Here is a 12,378-nt window from a genome sequence, read left to right on the forward strand (position 1 = left end):
GGACAGCCAAGGAGGCATCTGCAGGCAACAAAGGTAGGTGTGTGCTTGTGTGTGTGTTTCCTATGCAGATCCTAAGCCCAGTGTCACATGCAAGTAGGAGGAGTAAGAAGGGTTCCTGGCAAATCCGGGTTATGGATTGCATTTAAAAAGGCCCCGTGGGAGTGCAATGGGCCCCTGTCTTGCTGCTTAGCAATAATGGTATGGGTTTAGGTTCTGCTGTGTGTACTGGTGGTTGACTGCCCCCCAGCCCAGAGTGTGCATGGAAAATTGTCTGGCAGCCTCCCTGACAGCAAGCAGTGATAGTGCCCATGAAGGGGACCTTGTTGGGCCCGCCCCTTTCACGGTTATCGCTTCTCGGCCTTTTGGCTAAGATCAAGTGTAGTATCTGTTCTTATCAGTTTAATATCTGATACGTCCCCTATCTGGGGACCATATATTAAATGGATTTTTGAGAACGGGGGCCGATTTCGAAGCTTGCTTCCGTCGCCCTATGCATTGACCCGATATGGCAGTATCTTCGGGTACAGTGCACCACCCCCTTACAGGGTTAAAAAGAAAGATTCCTACTTTCATTGCTACCTGCTTGCTGGCTAGCCAGCTAGCCAGCCCTGTGGGCCTTGCTGCTGCTGCAGCCAATAAACAAAAGGTGGTGCTGCTGCTGCTTCTGCTGCTTCTGCTTCTGCTTGTGTCTGGCCCCTGTTGGAGCGTCCAGGCACAGGACTTCTGCTGCTGCTGACTAAATGGCCTCCTTAATTGGATCATTTGAGTAGCCAGCACACCTGTGCAGGTAGGGCATGACATGATAGGCAGCTGCCTTGATAGCGGGTGGGTGCTGAATGTTCCTAATTGACAAAATAAGATTAATGCTTATGAAGAAATATAAAATCTCATCCCTTCCCCAATATCGCGCCACACCCCTACCCCTTAATTCCCTGGTTGAACGTGATGGACATATGTCTTTTTTCGACCGTACTAACTATGTAACTATGTAACATAACATGGGGGGGGGGGGGGTCTCCTGGCTGTTCACACAGGTGTGTCATTGCTGTACATTGACCATGCATTGCTTCTGTGGTATTGCAAAGGCAAAGACAAATGCTTCCAGCCATCCATTGCACTAATGGATTGGTCATCAGCTGGCTGTCTATGTCCCGCATCAATATAGACCAAAGTACAGAGGGTTAGGCTATGCTATTGTGCACCTACCTGATGCATCAGAAGGTGCAAGGCCCTTGCTAAATTCTGTGCACAGACTTTGAGATCTATGCTTTAGACTGTATCTAAACCTGCTCCAACATGGACTGACATTCTGGCCTACTTTCAGCCGATGCGACTTGTCTGTCGCTGAACAGTCGCTTTTTATGTATTCAGCACCTATGTATAATGTTGTAAAAATGCTCTAGAAGCTAAAGTCGCAGAAATGTCACACATATTTGGCCTGCAACTTTCTGTGCGACAAATTCAGACAGGAAAAATCAGTATAAATCCTTAGAAAATTATCCCCCAGTGTCTCCATCTGCTGGCGGTATTGAATAAGCATTGCTGCACTGATGGGGTATGCATTAGACGAAAAAAAAGAAGAAAAAGAAGAATAATACGCCCAGAAAAGAGGCGAAAAGGAGAAAAACGTAAAAAAACGTGAAAAAAAAGTAAGAGGAAGAGAAGGGAAAAAAAGGTGGAAATGGGTTTAAAAGTGATTTCGGCGGAGAAATATATATATATATATATATATATATATATATATATATATATATATATGCGCACACACACACATAGATATAAACGTATTCTCCGTTGAGATATTGCAGCCGCTGCTGTGTCCAGGCCCAGGAGCCTTAGCACTGTGCTGTGATGTCACTCAATACCACTGACATCACTAGGTGTAAACAACATCTCTCCTTTGCTGTGTATGTGACTATGGAGCTGTTTGGTGATGTCGTCTATTACGGCCTTCATAGAAGCAACAGGAGATTGTTGCATCCATCTTGAACCCTCAGAACTACAGTGCTATGATGTCACTCACTTCCACAGGCCTTGCAGAGTGTAAACAACAACAACCCAGCTTTGTTGTGTATGTAACCAAAGGGATTTGTGATGTCACCTAGAACCTTCACAGCAGCGACAGCTTTATGAGGAGCATCAGCACTGCTCTGCCTGAGCAGAACCATCACCGCCATAGGTTGTCAAATAACCCGGATTTAACCCACACAGGTAAGTCCAATGGGGTGCAGGCATGTCCTCTATGCTTACAGCTTCCCGTGGGTGTTGGTTTGATACCGTTTGGGGACAGCCAAGGAGGCATCTGCAGGCAACAAAGGTAGGTGTGTGCTTGTGTGTGTGTTTCCTATGCAGATCCTAAGCCCAGTGTCACATGCAAGTAGGAGGAGTAAGAAGGGTTCCTGGCAAATCCGGGTTATGGATTGCATTTAAAAAGGCCCCGTGGGAGTGCAATGGGCCCCTGTCTTGCTGCTTAGCAATAATGGTATGGGTTTAGGTTCTGCTGTGTGTACTGGTGGTTGACTGCCCCCCAGCCCAGAGTGTGCATGGAAAATTGTCTGGCAGCCTCCCTGACAGCAAGCAGTGATAGTGCCCATGAAGGGGACCTTGTTGGGCCCGCCCCTTTCACGGTTATCGCTTCTCGGCCTTTTGGCTAAGATCAAGTGTAGTATCTGTTCTTATCAGTTTAATATCTGATACGTCCCCTATCTGGGGACCATATATTAAATGGATTTTTGAGAACGGGGGCCGATTTCGAAGCTTGCTTCCGTCGCCCTATGCATTGACCCGATATGGCAGTATCTTCGGGTACAGTGCACCACCCCCTTACAGGGTTAAAAAGAAAGATTCCTACTTTCATTGCTACCTGCTTGCTGGCTAGCCAGCTAGCCAGCCCTGTGGGCCTTGCTGCTGCTGCAGCCAATAAACAAAAGGTGGTGCTGCTGCTGCTTCTGCTGCTTCTGCTTCTGCTTGTGTCTGGCCCCTGTTGGAGCGTCCAGGCACAGGACTTCTGCTGCTGCTGACTAAATGGCCTCCTTAATTGGATCATTTGAGTAGCCAGCACACCTGTGCAGGTAGGGCATGACATGATAGGCAGCTGCCTTGATAGCGGGTGGGTGCTGAATGTTCCTAATTGACAAAATAAGATTAATGCTTATGAAGAAATATAAAATCTCATCCCTTCCCCAATATCGCGCCACACCCCTACCCCTTAATTCCCTGGTTGAACGTGATGGACATATGTCTTTTTTCGACCGTACTAACTATGTAACTATGTAACATAACATGGGGGGGGGGGGGTCTCCTGGCTGTTCACACAGGTGTGTCATTGCTGTACATTGACCATGCATTGCTTCTGTGGTATTGCAAAGGCAAAGACAAATGCTTCCAGCCATCCATTGCACTAATGGATTGGTCATCAGCTGGCTGTCTATGTCCCGCATCAATATAGACCAAAGTACAGAGGGTTAGGCTATGCTATTGTGCACCTACCTGATGCATCAGAAGGTGCGAGGCCCTTGCTAAATTCTGTGCACAGACTTTGAGATCTATGCTTTAGACTGTATCTAAACCTGCTCCAACATGGACTGACATTCTGGCCTACTTTCAGCCGATGCGACTTGTCTGTCGCTGAACAGTCGCTTTTTATGTATTCAGCACCTATGTATAATGTTGTAAAAATGCTCTAGAAGCTAAAGTCGCAGAAATGTCACACATATTTGGCCTGCAACTTTCTGTGCGACAAATTCAGACAGGAAAAATCAGTATAAATCCTTAGAAAATTATCCCCCAGTGTCTCCATCTGCTGGCGGTATTGAATAAGCATTGCTGCACTGATGGGGTATGCATTAGACGAAAAAAAAGAAGAAAAAGAAGAATAATACGCCCAGAAAAGAGGCGAAAAGGAGAAAAACGTAAAAAAACGTGAAAAAAAAGTAAGAGGAAGAGAAGGGAAAAAAAGGTGGAAATGGGTTTAAAAGTGATTTCGGCGGAGAAATATATATATATATATATATATATATATATATATATATATATATGCGCACACACACACATAGATATAAACGTATTCTCCGTTGAGATATTGCAGCCGCTGCTGTGTCCAGGCCCAGGAGCCTTAGCACTGTGCTGTGATGTCACTCAATACCACTGACATCACTAGGTGTAAACAACATCTCTCCTTTGCTGTGTATGTGACTATGGAGCTGTTTGGTGATGTCGTCTATTACGGCCTTCATAGAAGCAACAGGAGATTGTTGCATCCATCTTGAACCCTCAGAACTACAGTGCTATGATGTCACTCACTTCCACAGGCCTTGCAGAGTGTAAACAACAACAACCCAGCTTTGTTGTGTATGTAACCAAAGGGATTTGTGATGTCACCTAGAACCTTCACAGCAGCGACAGCTTTATGAGGAGCATCAGCACTGCTCTGCCTGAGCAGAACCATCACCGCCATAGGTTGTCAAATAACCCGGATTTAACCCACACAGGTAAGTCCAATGGGGTGCAGGCATGTCCTCTATGCTTACAGCTTCCCGTGGGTGTTGGTTTGATACCGTTTGGGGACAGCCAAGGAGGCATCTGCAGGCAACAAAGGTAGGTGTGTGCTTGTGTGTGTGTTTCCTATGCAGATCCTAAGCCCAGTGTCACATGCAAGTAGGAGGAGTAAGAAGGGTTCCTGGCAAATCTGGGTTATGGATTGCATTTAAAAAGGCCCCGTGGGAGTGCAATGGGCCCCTGTCTTGCTGCTTAGCAATAATGGTATGGGTTTAGGTTCTGCTGTGTGTACTGGTGGTTGACTGCCCCCCAGCCCAGAGTGTGCATGGAAAATTGTCTGGCAGCCTCCCTGACAGCAAGCAGTGATAGTGCCCATGAAGGGGACCTTGTTGGGCCCGCCCCTTTCACGGTTATCGCTTCTCGGCCTTTTGGCTAAGATCAAGTGTAGTATCTGTTCTTATCAGTTTAATATCTGATACGTCCCCTATCTGGGGACCATATATTAAATGGATTTTTGAGAACGGGGGCCGATTTCGAAGCTTGCTTCCGTCGCCCTATGCATTGACCCGATATGGCAGTATCTTCGGGTACAGTGCACCACCCCCTTACAGGGTTAAAAAGAAAGATTCCTACTTTCATTGCTACCTGCTTGCTGGCTAGCCAGCTAGCCAGCCCTGTGGGCCTTGCTGCTGCTGCAGCCAATAAACAAAAGGTGGTGCTGCTGCTGCTTCTGCTGCTTCTGCTTCTGCTTGTGTCTGGCCCCTGTTGGAGCGTCCAGGCACAGGACTTCTGCTGCTGCTGACTAAATGGCCTCCTTAATTGGATCATTTGAGTAGCCAGCACACCTGTGCAGGTAGGGCATGACATGATAGGCAGCTGCCTTGATAGCGGGTGGGTGCTGAATGTTCCTAATTGACAAAATAAGATTAATGCTTATGAAGAAATATAAAATCTCATCCCTTCCCCAATATCGCGCCACACCCCTACCCCTTAATTCCCTGGTTGAACGTGATGGACATATGTCTTTTTTCGACCGTACTAACTATGTAACTATGTAACATAACATGGGGGGGGGGGGGTCTCCTGGCTGTTCACACAGGTGTGTCATTGCTGTACATTGACCATGCATTGCTTCTGTGGTATTGCAAAGGCAAAGACAAATGCTTCCAGCCATCCATTGCACTAATGGATTGGTCATCAGCTGGCTGTCTATGTCCCGCATCAATATAGACCAAAGTACAGAGGGTTAGGCTATGCTATTGTGCACCTACCTGATGCATCAGAAGGTGCGAGGCCCTTGCTAAATTCTGTGCACAGACTTTGAGATCTATGCTTTAGACTGTATCTAAACCTGCTCCAACATGGACTGACATTCTGGCCTACTTTCAGCCGATGCGACTTGTCTGTCGCTGAACAGTCGCTTTTTATGTATTCAGCACCTATGTATAATGTTGTAAAAATGCTCTAGAAGCTAAAGTCGCAGAAATGTCACACATATTTGGCCTGCAACTTTCTGTGCGACAAATTCAGACAGGAAAAATCAGTATAAATCCTTAGAAAATTATCCCCCAGTGTCTCCATCTGCTGGCGGTATTGAATAAGCATTGCTGCACTGATGGGGTATGCATTAGACGAAAAAAAAGAAGAAAAAGAAGAATAATACGCCCAGAAAAGAGGCGAAAAGGAGAAAAACGTAAAAAAACGTGAAAAAAAAGTAAGAGGAAGAGAAGGGAAAAAAAGGTGGAAATGGGTTTAAAAGTGATTTCGGCGGAGAAATATATATATATATATATATATATATATATATATATATATATGCGCACACACACACATAGATATAAACGTATTCTCCGTTGAGATATTGCAGCCGCTGCTGTGTCCAGGCCCAGGAGCCTTAGCACTGTGCTGTGATGTCACTCAATACCACTGACATCACTAGGTGTAAACAACATCTCTCCTTTGCTGTGTATGTGACTATGGAGCTGTTTGGTGATGTCGTCTATTACGGCCTTCATAGAAGCAACAGGAGATTGTTGCATCCATCTTGAACCCTCAGAACTACAGTGCTATGATGTCACTCACTTCCACAGGCCTTGCAGAGTGTAAACAACAACAACCCAGCTTTGTTGTGTATGTAACCAAAGGGATTTGTGATGTCACCTAGAACCTTCACAGCAGCGACAGCTTTATGAGGAGCATCAGCACTGCTCTGCCTGAGCAGAACCATCACCGCCATAGGTTGTCAAATAACCCGGATTTAACCCACACAGGTAAGTCCAATGGGGTGCAGGCATGTCCTCTATGCTTACAGCTTCCCGTGGGTGTTGGTTTGATACCGTTTGGGGACAGCCAAGGAGGCATCTGCAGGCAACAAAGGTAGGTGTGTGCTTGTGTGTGTGTTTCCTATGCAGATCCTAAGCCCAGTGTCACATGCAAGTAGGAGGAGTAAGAAGGGTTCCTGGCAAATCCGGGTTATGGATTGCATTTAAAAAGGCCCCGTGGGAGTGCAATGGGCCCCTGTCTTGCTGCTTAGCAATAATGGTATGGGTTTAGGTTCTGCTGTGTGTACTGGTGGTTGACTGCCCCCCAGCCCAGAGTGTGCATGGAAAATTGTCTGGCAGCCTCCCTGACAGCAAGCAGTGATAGTGCCCATGAAGGGGACCTTGTTGGGCCCGCCCCTTTCACGGTTATCGCTTCTCGGCCTTTTGGCTAAGATCAAGTGTAGTATCTGTTCTTATCAGTTTAATATCTGATACGTCCCCTATCTGGGGACCATATATTAAATGGATTTTTGAGAACGGGGGCCGATTTCGAAGCTTGCTTCCGTCGCCCTATGCATTGACCCGATATGGCAGTATCTTCGGGTACAGTGCACCACCCCCTTACAGGGTTAAAAAGAAAGATTCCTACTTTCATTGCTACCTGCTTGCTGGCTAGCCAGCTAGCCAGCCCTGTGGGCCTTGCTGCTGCTGCAGCCAATAAACAAAAGGTGGTGCTGCTGCTGCTTCTGCTGCTTCTGCTTCTGCTTGTGTCTGGCCCCTGTTGGAGCGTCCAGGCACAGGACTTCTGCTGCTGCTGACTAAATGGCCTCCTTAATTGGATCATTTGAGTAGCCAGCACACCTGTGCAGGTAGGGCATGACATGATAGGCAGCTGCCTTGATAGCGGGTGGGTGCTGAATGTTCCTAATTGACAAAATAAGATTAATGCTTATGAAGAAATATAAAATCTCATCCCTTCCCCAATATCGCGCCACACCCCTACCCCTTAATTCCCTGGTTGAACGTGATGGACATATGTCTTTTTTCGACCGTACTAACTATGTAACTATGTAACATAACATGGGGGGGGGGGGGGTCTCCTGGCTGTTCACACAGGTGTGTCATTGCTGTACATTGACCATGCATTGCTTCTGTGGTATTGCAAAGGCAAAGACAAATGCTTCCAGCCATCCATTGCACTAATGGATTGGTCATCAGCTGGCTGTCTATGTCCCGCATCAATATAGACCAAAGTACAGAGGGTTAGGCTATGCTATTGTGCACCTACCTGATGCATCAGAAGGTGCGAGGCCCTTGCTAAATTCTGTGCACAGACTTTGAGATCTATGCTTTAGACTGTATCTAAACCTGCTCCAACATGGACTGACATTCTGGCCTACTTTCAGCCGATGCGACTTGTCTGTCGCTGAACAGTCGCTTTTTATGTATTCAGCACCTATGTATAATGTTGTAAAAATGCTCTAGAAGCTAAAGTCGCAGAAATGTCACACATATTTGGCCTGCAACTTTCTGTGCGACAAATTCAGACAGGAAAAATCAGTATAAATCCTTAGAAAATTATCCCCCAGTGTCTCCATCTGCTGGCGGTATTGAATAAGCATTGCTGCACTGATGGGGTATGCATTAGACGAAAAAAAAGAAGAAAAAGAAGAATAATACGCCCAGAAAAGAGGCGAAAAGGAGAAAAACGTAAAAAAACGTGAAAAAAAAGTAAGAGGAAGAGAAGGGAAAAAAAGGTGGAAATGGGTTTAAAAGTGATTTCGGCGGAGAAATATATATATATATATATATATATATATATATATATATATATATATATGCGCACACACACACATAGATATAAACGTATTCTCCGTTGAGATATTGCAGCCGCTGCTGTGTCCAGGCCCAGGAGCCTTAGCACTGTGCTGTGATGTCACTCAATACCACTGACATCACTAGGTGTAAACAACATCTCTCCTTTGCTGTGTATGTGACTATGGAGCTGTTTGGTGATGTCGTCTATTACGGCCTTCATAGAAGCAACAGGAGATTGTTGCATCCATCTTGAACCCTCAGAACTACAGTGCTATGATGTCACTCACTTCCACAGGCCTTGCAGAGTGTAAACAACAACAACCCAGCTTTGTTGTGTATGTAACCAAAGGGATTTGTGATGTCACCTAGAACCTTCACAGCAGCGACAGCTTTATGAGGAGCATCAGCACTGCTCTGCCTGAGCAGAACCATCACCGCCATAGGTTGTCAAATAACCCGGATTTAACCCACACAGGTAAGTCCAATGGGGTGCAGGCATGTCCTCTATGCTTACAGCTTCCCGTGGGTGTTGGTTTGATACCGTTTGGGGACAGCCAAGGAGGCATCTGCAGGCAACAAAGGTAGGTGTGTGCTTGTGTGTGTGTTTCCTATGCAGATCCTAAGCCCAGTGTCACATGCAAGTAGGAGGAGTAAGAAGGGTTCCTGGCAAATCCGGGTTATGGATTGCATTTAAAAAGGCCCCGTGGGAGTGCAATGGGCCCCTGTCTTGCTGCTTAGCAATAATGGTATGGGTTTAGGTTCTGCTGTGTGTACTGGTGGTTGACTGCCCCCCAGCCCAGAGTGTGCATGGAAAATTGTCTGGCAGCCTCCCTGACAGCAAGCAGTGATAGTGCCCATGAAGGGGACCTTGTTGGGCCCGCCCCTTTCACGGTTATCGCTTCTCGGCCTTTTGGCTAAGATCAAGTGTAGTATCTGTTCTTATCAGTTTAATATCTGATACGTCCCCTATCTGGGGACCATATATTAAATGGATTTTTGAGAACGGGGGCCGATTTCGAAGCTTGCTTCCGTCGCCCTATGCATTGACCCGATATGGCAGTATCTTCGGGTACAGTGCACCACCCCCTTACAGGGTTAAAAAGAAAGATTCCTACTTTCATTGCTACCTGCTTGCTGGCTAGCCAGCTAGCCAGCCCTGTGGGCCTTGCTGCTGCTGCAGCCAATAAACAAAAGGTGGTGCTGCTGCTGCTTCTGCTGCTTCTGCTTCTGCTTGTGTCTGGCCCCTGTTGGAGCGTCCAGGCACAGGACTTCTGCTGCTGCTGACTAAATGGCCTCCTTAATTGGATCATTTGAGTAGCCAGCACACCTGTGCAGGTAGGGCATGACATGATAGGCAGCTGCCTTGATAGCGGGTGGGTGCTGAATGTTCCTAATTGACAAAATAAGATTAATGCTTATGAAGAAATATAAAATCTCATCCCTTCCCCAATATCGCGCCACACCCCTACCCCTTAATTCCCTGGTTGAACGTGATGGACATATGTCTTTTTTCGACCGTACTAACTATGTAACTATGTAACATAACATGGGGGGGGGGGGGTCTCCTGGCTGTTCACACAGGTGTGTCATTGCTGTACATTGACCATGCATTGCTTCTGTGGTATTGCAAAGGCAAAGACAAATGCTTCCAGCCATCCATTGCACTAATGGATTGGTCATCAGCTGGCTGTCTATGTCCCGCATCAATATAGACCAAAGTACAGAGGGTTAGGCTATGCTATTGTGCACCTACCTGATGCATCAGAAGGTGCGAGGCCCTTGCTAAATTCTGTGCACAGACTTTGAGATCTATGCTTTAGACTGTATCTAAACCTGCTCCAACATGGACTGACATTCTGGCCTACTTTCAGCCGATGCGACTTGTCTGTCGCTGAACAGTCGCTTTTTATGTATTCAGCACCTATGTATAATGTTGTAAAAATGCTCTAGAAGCTAAAGTCGCAGAAATGTCACACATATTTGGCCTGCAACTTTCTGTGCGACAAATTCAGACAGGAAAAATCAGTATAAATCCTTAGAAAATTATCCCCCAGTGTCTCCATCTGCTGGCGGTATTGAATAAGCATTGCTGCACTGATGGGGTATGCATTAGACGAAAAAAAAGAAGAAAAAGAAGAATAATACGCCCAGAAAAGAGGCGAAAAGGAGAAAAACGTAAAAAAACGTGAAAAAAAAGTAAGAGGAAGAGAAGGGAAAAAAAGGTGGAAATGGGTTTAAAAGTGATTTCGGCGGAGAATATATATATATATATATATATATATATATATATATATATATATATGCGCACACACACACATAGATATAAACGTATTCTCCGTTGAGATATTGCAGCCGCTGCTGTGTCCAGGCCCAGGAGCCTTAGCACTGTGCTGTGATGTCACTCAATACCACTGACATCACTAGGTGTAAACAACATCTCTCCTTTGCTGTGTATGTGACTATGGAGCTGTTTGGTGATGTCGTCTATTACGGCCTTCATAGAAGCAACAGGAGATTGTTGCATCCATCTTGAACCCTCAGAACTACAGTGCTATGATGTCACTCACTTCCACAGGCCTTGCAGAGTGTAAACAACAACAACCCAGCTTTGTTGTGTATGTAACCAAAGGGATTTGTGATGTCACCTAGAACCTTCACAGCAGCGACAGCTTTATGAGGAGCATCAGCACTGCTCTGCCTGAGCAGAACCATCACCGCCATAGGTTGTCAAATAACCCGGATTTAACCCACACAGGTAAGTCCAATGGGGTGCAGGCATGTCCTCTATGCTTACAGCTTCCCGTGGGTGTTGGTTTGATACCGTTTGGGGACAGCCAAGGAGGCATCTGCAGGCAACAAAGGTAGGTGTGTGCTTGTGTGTGTGTTTCCTATGCAGATCCTAAGCCCAGTGTCACATGCAAGTAGGAGGAGTAAGAAGGGTTCCTGGCAAATCCGGGTTATGGATTGCATTTAAAAAGGCCCCGTGGGAGTGCAATGGGCCCCTGTCTTGCTGCTTAGCAATAATGGTATGGGTTTAGGTTCTGCTGTGTGTACTGGTGGTTGACTGCCCCCCAGCCCAGAGTGTGCATGGAAAATTGTCTGGCAGCCTCCCTGACAGCAAGCAGTGATAGTGCCCATGAAGGGGACCTTGTTGGGCCCGCCCCTTTCACGGTTATCGCTTCTCGGCCTTTTGGCTAAGATCAAGTGTAGTATCTGTTCTTATCAGTTTAATATCTGATACGTCCCCTATCTGGGGACCATATATTAAATGGATTTTTGAGAACGGGGGCCGATTTCGAAGCTTGCTTCCGTCGCCCTATGCATTGACCCGATATGGCAGTATCTTCGGGTACAGTGCACCACCCCCTTACAGGGTTAAAAAGAAAGATTCCTACTTTCATTGCTACCTGCTTGCTGGCTAGCCAGCTAGCCAGCCCTGTGGGCCTTGCTGCTGCTGCAGCCAATAAACAAAAGGTGGTGCTGCTGCTGCTTCTGCTGCTTCTGCTTCTGCTTGTGTCTGGCCCCTGTTGGAGCGTCCAGGCACAGGACTTCTGCTGCTGCTGACTAAATGGCCTCCTTAATTGGATCATTTGAGTAGCCAGCACACCTGTGCAGGTAGGGCATGACATGATAGGCAGCTGCCTTGATAGCGGGTGGGTGCTGAATGTTCCTAATTGACAAAATAAGATTAATGCTTATGAAGAAATATAAAATCTCATCCCTTCCCCAATATCGCGCCACACCCCTACCCCTTAATTCCCTGGTTGAACGTGATGGACATATGTCTTTTTTCGACCGTACT

The 12,378-nt window shown here is 46.4% G+C and overlaps 6 non-coding genes across 6 annotated transcripts; all 6 read left to right on the plus strand.

The window, feature by feature from the left end:
• Nucleotides 1–346: 346 nt before the first annotated feature.
• LOC130314623 (U2 spliceosomal RNA) lies at nt 347–537 on the plus strand. The gene has a single exon (XR_008862274.1). It is a non-coding gene; the product is annotated as a U2 spliceosomal RNA (small nuclear RNA).
• Nucleotides 538–2,630: 2,093 nt separating this feature from the next.
• On the plus strand, nt 2,631–2,821 carry LOC130314624 (U2 spliceosomal RNA). The gene has a single exon (XR_008862275.1). It is a non-coding gene; the product is annotated as a U2 spliceosomal RNA (small nuclear RNA).
• Nucleotides 2,822–4,909: 2,088 nt separating this feature from the next.
• Nucleotides 4,910–5,100, plus strand: LOC130314625 (U2 spliceosomal RNA). Its single transcript, XR_008862276.1, has one exon. It is a non-coding gene; the product is annotated as a U2 spliceosomal RNA (small nuclear RNA).
• Nucleotides 5,101–7,186: 2,086 nt separating this feature from the next.
• On the plus strand, nt 7,187–7,377 carry LOC130314627 (U2 spliceosomal RNA). The gene has a single exon (XR_008862278.1). It is a non-coding gene; the product is annotated as a U2 spliceosomal RNA (small nuclear RNA).
• A 2,093-nt stretch (nt 7,378–9,470) lies between these two features.
• LOC130314629 (U2 spliceosomal RNA) lies at nt 9,471–9,661 on the plus strand. Its single transcript, XR_008862279.1, has one exon. It is a non-coding gene; the product is annotated as a U2 spliceosomal RNA (small nuclear RNA).
• Nucleotides 9,662–11,750: 2,089 nt separating this feature from the next.
• LOC130314630 (U2 spliceosomal RNA) lies at nt 11,751–11,941 on the plus strand. The gene has a single exon (XR_008862280.1). It is a non-coding gene; the product is annotated as a U2 spliceosomal RNA (small nuclear RNA).
• The last annotated feature ends 437 nt before the right edge of the window (nt 11,942–12,378 follow it).

This window comes from Hyla sarda, unplaced genomic scaffold (assembly GCF_029499605.1).
Source record: "Hyla sarda isolate aHylSar1 unplaced genomic scaffold, aHylSar1.hap1 scaffold_1839, whole genome shotgun sequence".
In the NCBI taxonomy this organism is placed as follows: domain Eukaryota; kingdom Metazoa; phylum Chordata; class Amphibia; order Anura; family Hylidae; genus Hyla; species Hyla sarda.